We start from the raw sequence: 17,727 nt of genomic DNA on the forward strand, positions 1-17,727 counted from the left end.
ATGGGCTGGCTTATAAACTTACATTCTTGCTTTTCAAATAAAGATAGCAAGATAATGAAGAACATTTGATAATAGGAGTTAATTAGAAAGTTGCTTATAATTGCATGCTCTATCTGAATCATGAAAGAAAAAAAATTGGGTTCAGTGTCCCATTAAATTAGAAGCAAATAAGGAGTTACAGTGAGGTTTAAACTATTTTACCTGGGGGGGGGGCGGTGTTGAAAGACAATATGAAGGCCGCCACCAGTGTCTCTAACTGTCCAGATTAGGGCCGTTAGTGTATTATGCACAACATTTATATCCAGCGATGCTGTAGTTTCTGTTGTAGCTTATAGACGGTAGTTACAATATAGATGCCACTGCTATGAAGAAATAATCAGCGGATTATTTGTAGTATGTGAGGAGCTCCTAATTTTGCGTCCTAGTATGGCTGCTGCCTAGACACGCCCCCCCCCGCTTTTCTAGAATTTAAACATAAGGTGCAATATTATCATGAGATAGCAAGTACTACATCTATAATGTTAGACAAGAGATATTCATATTTTGCAATATGGGAGCCATGGTTAATATATAGTGAATGCAATACACGGAAACATAGGCAATAAAAAAACCTGATGCCTTCTGTTCCAAACTCTGTTTAGTTGAAAGTATTGTTACTTTAAATACTATACACTGGAACTCTGTTATCCCATTTGAAAAGTTTTGCTTGACCCACTAGATGATGCTCTTCATATTGTGGGCTGGGTCACAGCTACATTGACTTACCAGACTTTTGCTGCTGGTGGTTTACTGATAGATTTAAATGAATCTGCTGCACCCATGTTTTGTTATGTATTCTTCTACAGTTATCTTGTTCTGACTGTACAACTTTGTTCTAAAACTGATTTGAAAACGTATAAATAATATAATATAAAAAAACTGTAATATCCATTTCATTTGTTTGACGTCTGCTTAATTTCATTTTGATGTTACTGCAGTTACCATGCTTGAAACTCTTTTTAAAAATACAATTTAGCTTTCTCATTAAAGCACAAATATTAAACCTGACAGATTTTTTGGCTTAAATTTAAACACTCTCATATTATTCTTTTATCACATTATCAATATTAATGTAAAATTTGTTCTCTTAAAACTGAAACATATGTAAATATGTTTGTTGCATTTTATAATTGTTTAACTGTGATCCTAACATACATAAAAAGAAAAGATGCCTAGCCAAGTATGAAAGCAAAATAGCTTGGGCTAATATGACTAGTCACCACCACAGGAGCAGCCTCTTTTTGCCCAGAATCAAGGCCGGATTTATAATAAGGCATAGTAGGCATATACCAGCAGGCACCCTCCATAGAGGGACGTCTGTCTCTGCCTATTATAAATACTGGTCAGCCAGCAACCTTAACTAAGATCTTTGTTAAGGTTGCTGTGAGTATTACCCATATGCAGCATGTGGCTTCCCCTGTATATGCGCAATGCTTGCGTCTGCCTTGGCAAAGAACATTTCTGCAGTATTAGCCTGGTCATACCTAAAACAGACAGTCCAGTTCCAAGATATTAGGGAATCCTCAATGTGCTAAAGTGTTAACTTGAATATGTGTCTATATGTATATATGTGTATATATGTATGTATGTGTATATGTGATTGTGTATGTATGTGTATATATGTATGTATGTGTCTATATGTGTGTATATATATGTATGTATATGTCTATATGTGTATATATGTATATATATATATATATATATATATATATGTATGTATGTATGTGTCTATGTATATGTGTCTATATGTTTATATGTGTATATATGTATGTATGTATATATATGTATATGTATATATATATATGTATGTGTCTATGTATATATGTATATGTTCTATATGTGTATATATGCATGTATATGTATATATATATATATATATATATATGTCTATATGTATATGTGTCTATATGTTTATATGTATCTATATGTATTTATATATGTATGTATATGTATGTATGTGTATATATGTATGTATGTGTCTATGTATATATGTGTATATATGTATGTATATGTCTATATGTGTATATATGTATGTATATGTATGTATGTGTCTATATGTATATATGTGTCTATATGTGTATATATATATATACAGTGGCGACTCTAGGAAAAATATATAGGGGGGGCACATAAGATACCACAGTCAAACTGGGGGGGCACTAATAATTTTCACCACTAAGTAATAGCACTGAAAATAAACTAAATAATACATAAATAAGATTCCAAAATACCAGAGTAATGCGGTATGCAATGATACCTATTGTACTAACCTAATACTGTACTTAAAAGAGAAGCTTTAAACAGTTTTCCTTTCTTCCTCAGGTATTGCTTCAGACCTGAGAAAGAGAGGAAAACTCTCAAAAGCTTTTCTGTATAGTTTAAAGGGACAGTCAACCATAGAATTTTTATTGTTTTAAAAGATAGATAATCCCTTTATTACCCATTCCCCAGTTTTGCATAACCAACACAGTTATAATAATATACTTTTAACCACTGTGATTATCTTGTATCTAAGCCTCTGCAAACTGCCCCCTTATTTCAGTTCTTTTGACAGACTTGCAGTCTAGTCAATCAGTGCCTGCTCCCAGATAACTTCTCGTGCACAAGCACAGTATTATCTATATGAAATATGTGAACTAACACCCTCTAGTGGCTTCAAGGTCAAAGAAATTAGCATATGAACCTCCTAGGTTAAGCTTTCAACTAAGAAGACCATGAGAACAAAGCAAAATTGTTGATAAAAGTAAATTGGAAAATTGTTTAAAATTACATGCTCTATCTGAATCATGAAAGTTTATTTTGGCCTAGACTGTCCCTTTAAGTTTGTAAATAACATATTTTTTTTTTGTTTTAACACGTTAGTTAACATTCATGATCATGGATGGATGTAACATCCTCCATGCATGATAATATACCATGATGATACCAACTTTTTTTAAGTTTCTAAAAATTGTAAATAACAAATTGGGGGATTTTTTTTTAAGGCTTTAACACTCAACAACAGAACATTCATGGATGGATCATGTAACAGCCATGATCCATACATGAATGTTCTGTTGTTGCTGACTGTTAAAAAAACTTTATGTATATCTATGTATGCATACATTTAAATAGTCACTTATAACATTACTACTGAAATAGCAATTTCCATTTAGTATATAGTATTTGAGGTAGATCAGTCATCATGGCGAAACAGCACTTAAATTTACAAGAATTGTTATTGTCCACAATATTGCTTCGATTAGATTTACTTTTTGTATATTAAATCATGATTATGTGCCCTTTTGAAGTTTATCTAGGGTTTTACAGTGCCATGTGCTATCTCCCAGAGGACATATGTCGGTCTGGTTGCATTATAATATTTTGAATCACAATATTTTACAGAAAGAATTTGAAAGCCGCCATTATTTCTTTGGGTGTGAACTTGTGAAGTGATAAGTGAACAACCCATGTAGTTACCTACATGTCTAGTAAGATTTTTAATAGTTTAGTTTACAGGCTTTCATTATGATGCAACCAGACCAACATATTTCCTCTGGGAGATAGCACATGGCACTGTAAAACCCTAGATAAACTTCAAAAGGGCACATAATCATGATTTAATATACAAAAAGTAAATATAATTGAAGCAATATTTGTGGACATGGACAATAACAACAATTCTTGTAAATTTAAGTGCTGTTTCGCCATGATGATGACTGATCTACCTCAAATACTGTACTAAATGGAAATGGGCAATGGCTATTTTTTTTTATTCAGAATCAATCGGATTAATAAGAAGTTCTATAATCTATCTAAGCTATCTTATTCTTATATCATACCCGGCCCCAGCCGCCCCACCCCACCAAAACCAAATTAATTTACTGAGCTCTGAACGCTCTCTCTTACCGGGGAGGACGACGTCACAGACCGCCGGTCTTCAATGTGCAATTTGCCCCGGGTGCCCCGCAGCCACTGACAGTGCACTCACTCAGTCAGTGTTCAGTTGAGACTCGACTGTGCCCCAGTGTGTCATCAGCCCAGCTCCGCCTCCTTCCCCCACGCTTCTGCAGAACTTGGCTGCCGCTTGCTCCTCCCTCTTCTCTCCAGAGTCCAGTCTCCATTAGACTGTCTGTGACGAGTGCGGCCGGTGTGAACTTCGTCGTCGTGATTGATCTGGAGGAGGAGAGGAGGTGCAATTGCCAGGACCAGGCCAGCTGTCACCTGTCAGCTCAGCACACAGCACAGCATGATGCCATATTGCCAGCAGGCAGCGCAGCAGCCATTACTTAGGCGACGGCGTAATTTAGCTGCCGCGTGTTGAGCTGGCATGAGGCACGTGCTGTGCTGTGGTGTGTGAGGACTGAGGCGGACTTTTTACTCACTGAGAGGCGCACTGCCTTTAGCCCTGCCCGCAGCCCTTATGCTACAGCTTAGCCGCCCTCATCATCAGACATCATCGACATGATCACCACGTGGTCAGGTGTCGTGTCACATCAGTAGTCTGTCTCTCACTCAAACAGCAAGTGAAGATCGAACGGAACAAGTTACAGTACAGAGAGTGAGACAGTAAATATATACACAAAAAATAAACACTTACACAATAATAAAATAATTTATTCTCATACTCCTGATTCAGCATCCTGGTCCTCCACTACCTAGTACTCCAAAATTATAAAAAGTGCCGGGGGGGCAGGCGGGGGGGCAAGCCATTTTCTTGGGGGGGCTAATGCCCCCCCAAGCCCCCCTGTAGTGACGCCACTGTATATATATATATATATATATATATATATATATGTATATACAGAGTGTTTTAAACATACATCTCAACACAAATTCAAATTTAGAGTTTCAAAGTTAGTGATGAACTCCAGTATTTGAAACTCGGCTTAGCTCAACTTTAGCTTAGCACTCCAACGATAGACTACATGAGTTTTTCAGCGTGCCCCCATAGAAGTCTATTATGTGAGGAATTTAGCGCACGGGAGCTATCCAAAAATCACATGTTAGTGCACCCTCAGCTTTTGCTTGCATGCTAATAGATTACTTTTAATTTGTAATATGACCATAAAAATAAAAGAACAATATATTTAACTTATGATATTAGTGCATAAAATTGCTAATTGGAACCTACTAGTGCTCAAACAATTGGTGTGAACAGGGTAAAACTACATTAGAGAACAGAAAGTTATAGGGTGACTTTGTTTTCACATCACCCAATTTATTACAATTCCCATACATATTTCACATTAAATTGAATGTAAATTTTGATGAATCAGTGCCCGGTTTTTAATAATCCTATTAAAAACAGGGGCACTTTCATTCATCAAAATTTAAATTTCACTGCTTTTTTAAAAATACTTACCTTTTCTTTCTGCAAGCAGCTCCAGCGCTTCCTCCGCCCGTCGTAAGCCTCTGCCGACGTCAGAAATGACGATTCCGGCCTTCCACCAATCACGGTGTTGCTTTAGGCAATGATTCCCCCGGGGGGGGAAGCCATGATTGGAGGATGCTGGAATCGTCATTCTTGACGTAAGTAGAGGCTTGTGACGGGCTGGAGAAGCACTGGAGCGGCTTGCAGAAAGAAAAGGTAAGTATTTTAAGAAAAGCAGTGTAATTTAAAGTTTGATGAATGAAAGTGCCCCTGTTTTTAATAGGATTAATAAAAACCGGCCACTCATTCCTCAAACTTTACATTCACTTTAAGAGGTAGTCCAATCCATTTAAAACCATATGGTAATTTGTAAAAGGAACACGAGAATATGAGCATTGCATATCACAGGAATATATTAAAAGGTCAGCATATTTCCAGGAAACAGTGAGTCTCTAACTGTTAAAAGTTAACATTGAAGGTGTGAAATTTGTCAATGGGGTTTACATTCACATTTTGTCATATCTGCAATTACTGATTGTAAATACCTGAGGAAAATAATACTTAGCAATAACGTTATACATGCATATTTTTTGAGAACTTGTGAAAAGTATAACTATTTTGAAAGAGAGAGATCCTGTTTGTGTGTGTTTGATATTTAGCAAATAGCAATATCACACTACTGAAAGTCTCTAGTCATTAAAGGGCCACTAAACCCAAAATGTTTCTTTCATGATTCAGATAGAACATACAAATTTAAACAACATTACAATTTACTTCTATTATTTATTTTGCTTCATTTTTGAGATATCCTTATTTGAAGAAAAAGCAATGCACATGGGTGAGCCAATAACATGAGGCTTCCATGTGCAGCAACCAATCAGCAGCTACCGAGCATAGCTAGATATGCTTTTCAGCCAAGAATATCAAGAGAATAAAACAAATTAGATAATAGAAGTAAATTAGAAAGATGTTTAAAAATGCATTCTCTTTCTAAATCATGAAAGAAAAAATGTGGGTATCATGGCCCTTTAACCAAGCAAATGCTTTTAAATGAAACATGTAGCATTTATACATACAAATAATTCACAATATCCTTAAAGGGACAAAAAAAAGTAAAAAAGTTGTAATGCATATGAAACAGAACTATTTACTTTTCAAACTATGTTTGATGTAAAAAAACAAAAAAAAAAGCTTAACACTTAATTTTGAGTTTAAAGTTAACAGGAAGTGCAATTGGAACATGCCATTCAAAAGGTTTCTATCACATATATGAAAGAACACAAGTTAAACATGTTAATATATTTTTTCGTAAAAAAAAAATGTTTTAAGTAAGAGCTTTTAAAATTAAGCACAAAACTATCAGAGTGTGCATGAATATCCCAGGGATCTACCGCTCACTAGCATATAGGAACAACTCCCAGAGAAAAAGTTGGTTTATTCAGTACAGGAACAAGGTGCTGTTACAAATTTTGAATAATTTCCTTATATATGGAACAGTAATAAAGTCTTTAAAAAAATATATTAATATAGGATACTTATATATTAAAAAAAACCTGTAACATTTAAAAATACCCTTTTTTAGATGCAACAAAAAATGTCCCTTTAAGACGAGCAAATACATGAATAATTTATTTTATTTGAATAATTGTACTAATAATGAATAAAACAAAATATTAAGAGAAATTATGTAAGTATGGCTTTAAATGGCAAATACTAGCTTACTCATACTACTCTGCCGTTAATCTTTATAAGCAACATTACTTCTCTACTCTTATATCCACTTTCTTCAAACCCAAAAATCTGTTCTCCACTTTCAACACTCTTCTCCGCCAACCCCCACCTCCTAATACAACTTCTCTGTCAGCTCAAGATTTTGCCAGCCACTTCAATAACAAAATCTATTCCATCAGAAACAAAATTGGTTCTCAGCATGCTTCCACCCTCTCACCCCTTCAAAAGCTTGCAATTAACCAAAACTCGCATAGCCATATATCTAGCTCTTTTGCCCCTGTTACTGAGGATGAAGTTTCTGCACTTATACTGCGCTCTCACCTCACTACCTGTCCCCTCACAGCTACTCCCCTCCCTCTCTTCTACCCTTACCACCTACACTTACACACATTTTCAACCTCTCTCTCAGCACTGGTATATTTGCCTTATCTCTAAAACATGCACTGGTCACACCTTTCCTCAAAAAACCTCTTGATCTAACCTCTCCATCCAACTACCACCCTATTTCCCTACTCCCTCTTGCCTCAAAGCTTCTTGAAAAGCTAGTACATGCACGCCTATCCCATTTCCTTACATTACACTCCCTCCTTGACCCACTGCAATTTGGATTTCGCCCCCATCACTCCACAGAGACAGCAGTGGAGGCTCCTCTATATGAGCACTTGAGCATGTGAACCCCCTGATGAACACCCTGACCCCTGATGAACAAAAAAAAGAAAAAAAAGTGAGAAATAAAAACATAAAAATACATTTTAAACCTTTTTTGCTGATTTTAATAAAAAAATCCTCCAGGCTCCACTGCAGTTTTGACTAAAAACATTTAAAATTGCAGATTTTAATTATTTAGGGCTGAAAGTGGAATGGTCTTTTGCCTAATACTTCTATCTATCGCACATGCTGTGCAGTGCGATAGATAGAAGTATAGGCAAAACCCCTTTCCACTTTAAAACTGGATTGACTGCAGCGCCACCTACAGGCCAGCCCATAGCCTTCTTAATCGCACAGCTCTTAGTGTGCGAGAGCCAGCTGTCACGTGACACTCGCACACTAAGAACTGTGTGTGTGGGAGGAGGAGCATCGTGGACTTCAATCACAGGGAGGCGTGACATTGGGCGTCATCTTATCGGCTCAGCTGCTGGTGGGAACTACTGAAGAGGAGGGAGCTGCAGCAAGACTGTGTGCCTGTCTGCCTGCCGAGTGAGTTTTTTCCATGTGGCATGTGTGTCACTGTGATTGATTTTATGGGCTAGATTTATCAAAGACATTCTCCTATAATATCGTCCAAAATAACGCATACGAACGGATCCTCATATTTATCAAAGCACTCTGCGCCTATAATTGCGCAAATCTGAAAGAAACTTCTTCGCACTCCACTTGCATTCGCCTAGGCATGCAGGCGTGCTCCCGAGTGCACCAATATACATTAGTAATAGGCGTCATTTAACAGCCCGACCTACAAATACGCCCAGTTGCTTATTCATCATTTCTTTGCGCCGATAATTTTTGCTGTAATTGCGTGTTGTATATTTCGCCATACAGACTGAGTCGAACAACATTATAATACATGCTTTTACATCTTGTGATGCAGTACTTTACTCTTTTAACTAATTTTTCAAAAGTTCAGCGCAAAGAAGATACTGTTATTGCCAGAAATTTGCGCTTCCACAGGCGCATATGGTACCAAAAGTTTTATATATATATATATTGATATATTGATATATTTATTTTTGTGTCAACATATGGCACAAACAGCACAGAAACATTATATAATATAAATATTAGCTAAATAGTTACCTAAAAAATGATTTTTTAATAATCAAACGATGGCGGCACAAATATTTATAGGGATGTACTGTGATAAATAGGGAGTAAATGCTTTTTCCGACCCTGCGCAAAGTTACGTCTATTTTTTTGATAAATTTAGCCTCACATGTGCGCCTCTACGGAGGCGAGCTGGGGCGCAGTTACAGGCGAAGAACATACAGAGTTCGCCTAGCCTTTGATAAATCTAGCCCTATGTCTGTACCTCACCTGTAGTTCACTATTGCTTGCTGCTGAGTGAGAGAGAGGGACGGTTAGGGACCAAACTTTAGTGACTGGAGACAGACTGAGATGTCAGACATTAGGACTCGACTCTGGAGGAACACAGGTGCCCACACCCAGGCCAGTGCCCAACTGCCAAAATACCAGCCAGCCAAGCACTTGCAAAAGTAATTATGCTATCATATCTGCCTTTTTATTACTTACTAGTCCTAAAGCCTGTTCACACGCTCTCTCTCTCCCCCCTCTCTTTTGCGCTCTCTCTCTCCCCCTCTCTTTTGTGCTCTCTCCCCCCCCTCTTTTGCGCTCTCTCTCTCCCCCTCTCTTTTGCGCTCTCTCTCTCTCCCCCCTCTTTTGCGCTCTCTCTCTCCCCCCTCTCTTTTGCGCTCTCTCTCTCTCCCCCTCTCTTTTGCGCTCTCTCTCTCCCCCTCTCTTTTGCGCTCTCTCTCTCCCGCCTCTTTTGCGCTCTCCCCCCCCCCTCTTTTGAGCTCTATCCCCCCTCTTTTGCGCTCTCTCTCCCCCCCTCTTTTGCGCTCTCTCTCTCCCCCCCTCTTTTGCGCTCTCTCTCTCCCCCCTTCTTTTGCACTCTCACCCCCTCTCTTTTGCGCTCTCTCTCCCCCTCTCTTTTGTGCTCTCTCTCAGCCCTCTCTTTTGCGCTCTCTCACCCCTCTCTTTTGCGCTCTCTCTCCCTCCTCTCTTTTGCGCTCTCTCTCTCCCCCCTCTCTTTTGCGCTCTCTCCCCCCCTCTTTTGCGCTCTCTCTTTCCCCCCTCTCTTTTGCGCTCTCTCTCTCTCCTCTGTCTCTCTCCCCCTCTCTCTCTCCCCTCTCTCTCTCTCCCCTCTCTCTCTCTCCCCCTCTCTCTCTCTCTCCCCTCTATCTCTCTCTCTCCCCTCTATCTATCTCTCCCCTCTATCTCTCTCTCTCTCCCCCCTCTCTCTCTCTCTCCCTCTCTCTCTCTCCCCCCTCTCTCTCTCCCCCCTCTCTCTTTCCCCCTCTCTCTCCTCCCCCTCCCCTCTCTCTCCTCCCCCTCCCCTCTCTCTCTCCCTCCCCTCTCTCTCTCTCCCTCTCTCTCTCTCTCCCTCCCCTCTCTCTCTCCCCTCTCTCTCTCCCTCCTCTCTCTCTCTCACTCCCCCTCCCCTCTCTCTCTCCCCCTCCCTCTCTCCCTCCCCCTCTCCTCTCTCTCACTCCCCCTCCCCTCTCTCTCTCACTCCCCCTCCCCTCTCTCTCCCCCCTCCCCTCTCTCTCCCCCTCCCCTCTCTCTCTCCCTCCCCTCTCTCTCTCTCTCTCTCTCTCTCTCCCTTCTCTCTCTCCCCCTCCCCTCTCTCCCTGCCCCCTCTCTCTCTCCCTCCCGTCTCTCTCTCTCCCTCCCGTCTCTCTCTCTCCCTTCCCTCTCTCTCTCCCTTCCCTCTCTCTCTCTCTCCCTCCCCTCTCTCTCTCACTCCCCCTCCCCTCTCTCTCTCTCTCACTCCCCCTCCCCCCCCTCTCTCTCTCACTCCCCCTCCCCCCCTCTCTCTCTCACTCCCCCTCCCCCCCCTCTCTCTCTTTCTCTCCCCCTCTCTCTCTTTCTCTCCCTCCCCTTTCTCTCTCCCTCCCCTCTCTCTCTCAATCCCTCTCTCCTCCTCCCCCCTCTCTCTCAATCTCTCTCTCCTCCTCCCCCCTCTCTCTCTCTCCTCCTCCCCCTCTCTCTCTCCCCCCCCCTCTCTCTCCCCCCCCGTCTCTCTCTCTCCTCCCCTCTCTCTCTCTCCTCCCCCCTCTCTCTTTCTCTTCCCCCCCTTTCTTTTGATCTCTCTGTTCCCTTTCTTTTGCTCTCCCTCCACTCTCTTTTGCTGTCTCTCCCCCTCTCTTTTGCTCCCTCTCTTGTGCTCTTTTTATCTCCCCTCTTGATCTCTCTCTCCCCTCTTGATCTCTCTCTCACCTTTCTTATCTTTTCCCTACCCCCTCTCTCCCCTCTTTTGAGCTGTTTTGAGCTCTCAAACTGCACAGCCTTTCACGGCCCGTCTGGCCCCGCCCCTTCATGCTCGACCACGCCCCTCGCGACCCTAGCGCTCGGTCACGCCCCCGGCCACGCTCGGTCACGCACACTTCTGCTCGCACTGCAGAGCAGAGACTTAGGGACTCTCAAAGGCCAGGTGTGTTTGTCCTCGTGCTGTGCTGTCTACTGCGCATGACAGCTTCGGACAAACACACTTGGCCTTTTATTATATAGGATAATATTATGGCGATTCAGTATTTGCATTTTTTTGCCTTGTAGACTACAAGGCAAAAAAATGCAAATACTGAATCAACATTGGGACACAGCAAGCCGTGCACACACTCAGTCTCACACACCAGTGACCAGACATAGGCAGCTGCAGCACAGGAGCCGCTCAGCTGGAGGAGGAGGACAGGGACATTTTTAGGGGCTGGTAAACAGGGCAGCTGAACGCTCTGCTTCAGTGTTTTTTTGTGCAGCGTTAGTGTGATCAGCTACTTAAACAGTGTTTTTATGGCTCAGTACACAATATGGTTAGTGGTGCTGTGGTGATGACAGCTGCAACAGGCAGGTAATTTAACTTTAATAAAATCAAAGAGATCCTCTGACCTCCCCCAGCATAACACCCGGTGCTTGAAACTGTTTTACACCGTGTGTTGTGCTGTGTGGCATGAAGCATGAAGGATGTGGGTGGAGCTGGAGCGAGAGGAATCCATGGATTTAGCTGTGAGTAGCTCTTTTACATAAATTCCTTTCCACTCACTGTTTAGCTACCTTCATGGAAAAGAATCAGTGTCCATAAGTGCTTCTTCCCCCTGCTCTTATTTCTCCTTTCCACCTCAGTGCTGCGTGTTATCTCCCTTACTAGTTGTATAAATGTCAACCTACAATACAAAGCATATTATTCACTGCAGGGAAATCTGCTTGTTAGAACTAGCTGACATGGAGGGTTAGCTTGTGTGCTTCGTTTCTAACAGATGTCAATCACCAGAAAGTAAATCACATAAATAATTGCTGGGGAGGAGGGGGGCTTGGGGTTCCTATATAAGAACATATATTAACCCCTTCTTCATCTGACCCTACTGATTAAAAAGATGTTTTGCTGAATAATGATGCCTCTAAAACTTTTAGTTCCATTAATGCTTCCATCTCAAAGCATTTGGTTCCCTGTATATGCATTTCCCCCCACATTAAGTCTTTATGTGTGTCTTTTTATTTGAAGTGAGGTTTTGAGAGGTGTGAGGAAGGGCTGCAGTGGTGCTAAAAATGTCACTTTAAAGGGACACTGAACCCAGATTTTTTCTTTTGGGATTCAGATAGAGCATGAAATTTTAAGCAACTTTCTAATTTACTCCTATTATCAAATTGTCTTCATTCTCTTGGTATCTTTATTTGAAATACAAGAATGTAAGTTTAGATGCCGGCCCATTTTTGGTGAACAACCTGGGTTGTTCTTGCTGATTGGTGGATAAATTCATCCACCAATAAACAAGTGCTTTCCATGGTCCTGAACCATAAAAATAGCTTAGATGCCTTCTTTTTCAAATAAAAAAAGCAAGAGAACGAAGAAAAATTGATAATAGGAGTAAATTAGAAAGTTGCTTAAAATCGCATGCTCTATCTGAATAACGAAAGAAAAAATTTGGCTTCAGTGTCCCTTTAAATAAAAATAATCTTGTTATAGTAATAGTCCAGACTCTCTGTGATTTTATCAATATAGTTTGTTTATATATTATTTTATATGTACACAGTCCAAAAAGCCAAAATCTGGCTCATATAAATATATATATATATATATATATATATATATATATATATAAAATCATCATCTCTGCTTATCCTCCTTGATCTGTCTGCAGCCTTTGATACTGTTGGCCACCCTCTTTTGCTCCAAACCCTCCAATCCTTCGGCATTTGTGAAACAGCCCTCTTGTGGTTCTCGTTCTACCTGTCTAACCGTACCTTTAGTGTAGCCTTCTCCGGGGCTTCCTCTGCCCCGTTACCACTTTCTGTTGGGGTACCGCAAGGCTCTGTCCTCTTCTCAATCTACATGTCATCATTAGATTCCCTAATAAAGTCCCACAGGTTTCAATATCATTTGTATGCCGACGACACTCAAATCTACATCTCTGCTCCAGACCTATCTCCTTCCTTGCTAACCTGTGTCACTAACTGTCTTTCTCACATCTCTTATCGGATGACCTCTCACTACCTTAAAGGGACATGAAACCCAAAAATGTTCTTTCATGATTCAGCTAGACAATACAATTTTAAACAACTTTCTAATCTACTTCTATTATCTTAATTTGTTTCATTCTCTCTGTATGCTTTGTTGAATGAGCAGCAATGCACTACTGGTTGCTGACTGAACACATGGGTGAGCCAATGACTATAGGTATGTATATGCAGCCACCAATCAGCAGCTAGAATCTAGGTTATTTGGTGCTCCTGAGCTTGCAAAGATAAACCTTTCAGCAAAGGATAAGAGAAAGAAGCAAATTAAATAATAGATGTAAATTGAAAAGTTGTTTAAAATTGTATTCTCTGAATCATGCAAGTCAATTTTTGGGTTTCATGTCCCTTTAAGCTAAATCTCTCCAAAACTGAGTCCTTATTTTCCCCCTTCTTCTAAAATCTCCACCCCCATCTCTCTATAACTGTTGACAAATCCATCATTACCCCTACCCTGCATGCCCGATGTCTATGGGTTACACTTGACTCAGATTTTTCTTTCACTCCTCACATTCAGGCCATGGCTAAATCCTGCCGCTTCCACCTTAAAAACATCTCTAAAATTAGACATTTCCTTACACAAGACACAACTAAAATTTTAATCCACTCTCTCATCCTTTCCTGCCTTGACTATTGCAACTCCGTCCTCTCTGGTTTTCCTAGCTGCTGTTTAGCTCCTTTAAAATCCATAACTAATGCCTCTGCCAGGCTCATCTTCCTTACACGTCGCTCTTCATCTGCTGCACCTCTCTGCCAATCCCTTCACTGGCTTCCTCTTGCCTCCAGGATTAAACACAAAATCCTCAACTGCCCTGCTTCACCTTCACAAGAGCTGACTACAACAGTGCAACTCTAGGCAGGGCCCTCTACCTATTTGATCCCAATAATTGCTACCTTGAATACCGCTTATGTTTATAGAGTTACGGAATCTGCTGGCGTTCTACAAATAACCGATAATAATAATCCCCCACTAGTGAGTAGGTCTGTCCAACTTAAACCACTTGTGGACCTCAAGCATTTTCTTTTTTTATTTATAAATGTTTTATAGTATATAACCCAATGGAGTAAATAAAAATGTATGGAATATTGTATGGATACACTAAAACCAATTGACTGTTTATTTTTTAACTATAATAAAAAATAAGGGTCTCCAGTGCTTTTTATCTGTACCTCAGTTCCATGAAATACACTATGTTTTTGAGAGTGTTTTGGAGCACTTTTACTGTGACAAAAGCTCAGTAAAGGAGTATTTAATAGTATTTAACAATGGCCCAGATTACAAGCAGCGCTCTAATAATAGCAATATCACTTGACCGTGCTAACATTAGTGCGCAATTTGATATTACAGGTCCATGGTAAATCACATTTACTAGAGAAGATTTAATGCGGTCATCATCTGTCTAGCGCAACCTATGCTTTCAATGATTATCAAGCCTACACTAAATAGCGCTGATATTACACAATGAAAGTTATAGGTTGGGCTAAAGATAAAGAAGAAATTGCACTAGAAGAATTAGCGCTACTTGAGACCTGAAGTAAAAAAGTATGAAGATAAAAAAAAATCTTCAAATGCATTAAAAACATTTTAAAATAAATTATTACACTCATATATACAAGTTTAAATAAAAAAATATACTTTTAATATTGTTAAAATAATATTAAATGGGATAAAAAGGGATATGGTATATGGCAAGGTGCTTTAGCGCAGTTGGTCTATAGCATTGTTGGGTTAGCACGCAAGCAATAATAGGAAAAGGCTTTCTTTTGTATACCCCATAGAAGTCTATGGGAAGAGGGAGTTAACGCCTGAAGTCCTAAAGTTAGAGCGCCCGAGTCTTTCGCTCACATCTTACTTTCAACTTTTAATACAAGAGCTAAAAGCTAGAGGTAACAGAGTTTAAGCTTAGAAATTCAGAATGTTTGTCTGTTTAGGCTATATTGGCTTGATGAGTAAGTACATTTACAGTCAATCACATGAAATGATTCTTATGAATTTTAGAAAGTGGTTACTCTGTGGTTTACATTCAATGTCAAGCCTCTTAGATGTATCAACTTTTAATTTTCAGTATAACTAAGTATGAAAACTGTGCTAGGCTAATGCAGAACTTTAATTATCTTATCCAGGTATATGCAAGTTTATATATAATTTGTTAAGAAAATTCCAAATTAAATTAATAATAATATGAGATGCAAGTATTTACCCTCTTGGCTGCAAGAAGGGGCTGCAATGTAATGCAATTTCACATATATCTGGAAGCCAAGAGGCAAATGCATAATAATGCCTTTTCATTTATACATACTGTAGTGATCCTTTAGGTCAATCAGTCAAAAATGTATTGCATAGCTTTACATGTGTTTTTCAGATTTTAAGCCACTCAAATCAATTTAAAAATACCATAAAAGCCTAGATACCTTGTGTTTGTCAGTGGTTTTGCATCACAATTATTTCATCAATACTTTGAACTGAGTTAATTCAACACCGGTATTCCAATTCATCTGAAAACCCCTATCAAGTTGCTCTTTTCAGGATTTTGGGATTTTTTAAATTCAACAGCTTTTTTTCCCCACCTAAAATCTAATTTTGCACTGCTAAAAGCAGAATATGTTGGTGTTTATCAAAATGAGTTTACAAGAGAATATGTTGGTGTTTATCAAAATGAGTTTACAAACAGCTATCATTTATAAAGTTACACATATTACTCAAATCACACTTCTATTTTTTATACTTGAACTAAGGATGTTCACTTATGATTGAAGTAAAGTGCTTGGAAGTTTAAATTAGATAAAAATTGTAATCTGAATTAGTATTAATAAGTATAAATGATCAACATTGAGCCAATTATTAATCATGATTTACCCTTCCTGTGAACAAATAGTTTTTGTTTGTGAAAATTCCCTTGAAAAACCTGCAATACTTCTTAGAATGATTGTAATGGCTTATAACATGCAGCAAACAAATTACCTTCCATACATAGTTTTTGCATATAAAATGATGGATTGAATTAGGATCCAGTGTTTAAGGTATTCTTGTGCCAATGGGAGAAATCAGAAACCAGCGAGTAAAAAATAAAAATGAGTATTATATGTAATGAAATGTATGTTAATATGTAAATTATATATATATATGTCACTTTTAACTGGGATAGATTTACTAACAACCTATCTAATCTCTATATTATTATGTGCAAACTCACAAATGCTCCCTCATGAGTAACAGAATTTGGCTGGAGAGAATCTATGATGCTCACTGAAGTTACATCAGTTAGCTACATTGTAAATGTTTTACCAGTAAAATTAAAAATTAAAATTTTTGATCAGTAAACAGCCATAGTCTTGCTGATATATTTTATTATGCATATATAACATGTCAAGTTTGGAAATAAGTGTAGCTTTCCATTTGAGTTCAGTTAATTCTCTTTTAAATTATACTTAATTTAATAAGATGTCTTATTGAGCTCATAGATAGCAGAGACGTGTAAGATCACACATCTCATCCCTTCCAATGGCATCCAAGGATGTAATTGTGGGCATATGTTCCCTGTTGATTATGTTCATATCTAGAGTTTAATCCTGGGCATAGGTATAAATAAGAGCCCTTATCTCCATCCAGTGCAACTTTGATGGACACAGCTAGGAAATTTTTTTAAGGTTACTAGTAATATGTTTCTAAAGATGTTTTCAGACTAAACACAGAAATGGGGTGGCTTATTTTATATTATGCCTTTTGGTTGTGAAAGGTGGAAAAAATGCTCTATATAGGACATAGATTGATTTAAAAACTGCAATTTCATAATCCATTATACTTTAGGTTTAAATCCATAAAATGCAGGAATGAAATCCATCCAGTGACAACAATATTGCAAAGAAGAAGAGGCCTGTCTAGAAATCATGTTGTTCATTGTGATTTGTGGATATTCAATCAGCTAGACACTAATGGCCCGATAATCAAAACTTTGCCGGGCCAGACATGAAAATCCATGCTGACATTGGCAGGGGCAGCCCTTGGGGAAACATCTAAAAAAGGGGCGGTGCCTGCAAGTTGCCAGATTTGTCCCGTAGAAAGTAATGTAGAGCACTAGAAAGCGAAGTCACGGTGGGGAGAGCAAAGTTAGCAGGGAACAGAGAGCACATTAAATACAGCATCAAATGCAAATCAGATTACTCTGCTTTCATTGTATAGTACCTTACAATTACCTCTATTTTTTGTATGCATTTGTTTATCTATTAGGGTAATAAGTGTGTTTTACCACCTTTCAGTTTGCGAGAAAAAGCAGCGAGTTTTGTATAGGGGAAAATGTTTAAATAATACATCAGACCTAGCAAAGACATTTCAGCTACTCCTCTGGAATGCCATTGATAAG

This window comes from Bombina bombina, chromosome 2, assembly GCF_027579735.1.
Source record: "Bombina bombina isolate aBomBom1 chromosome 2, aBomBom1.pri, whole genome shotgun sequence".
Classification (NCBI taxonomy): domain Eukaryota; kingdom Metazoa; phylum Chordata; class Amphibia; order Anura; family Bombinatoridae; genus Bombina; species Bombina bombina.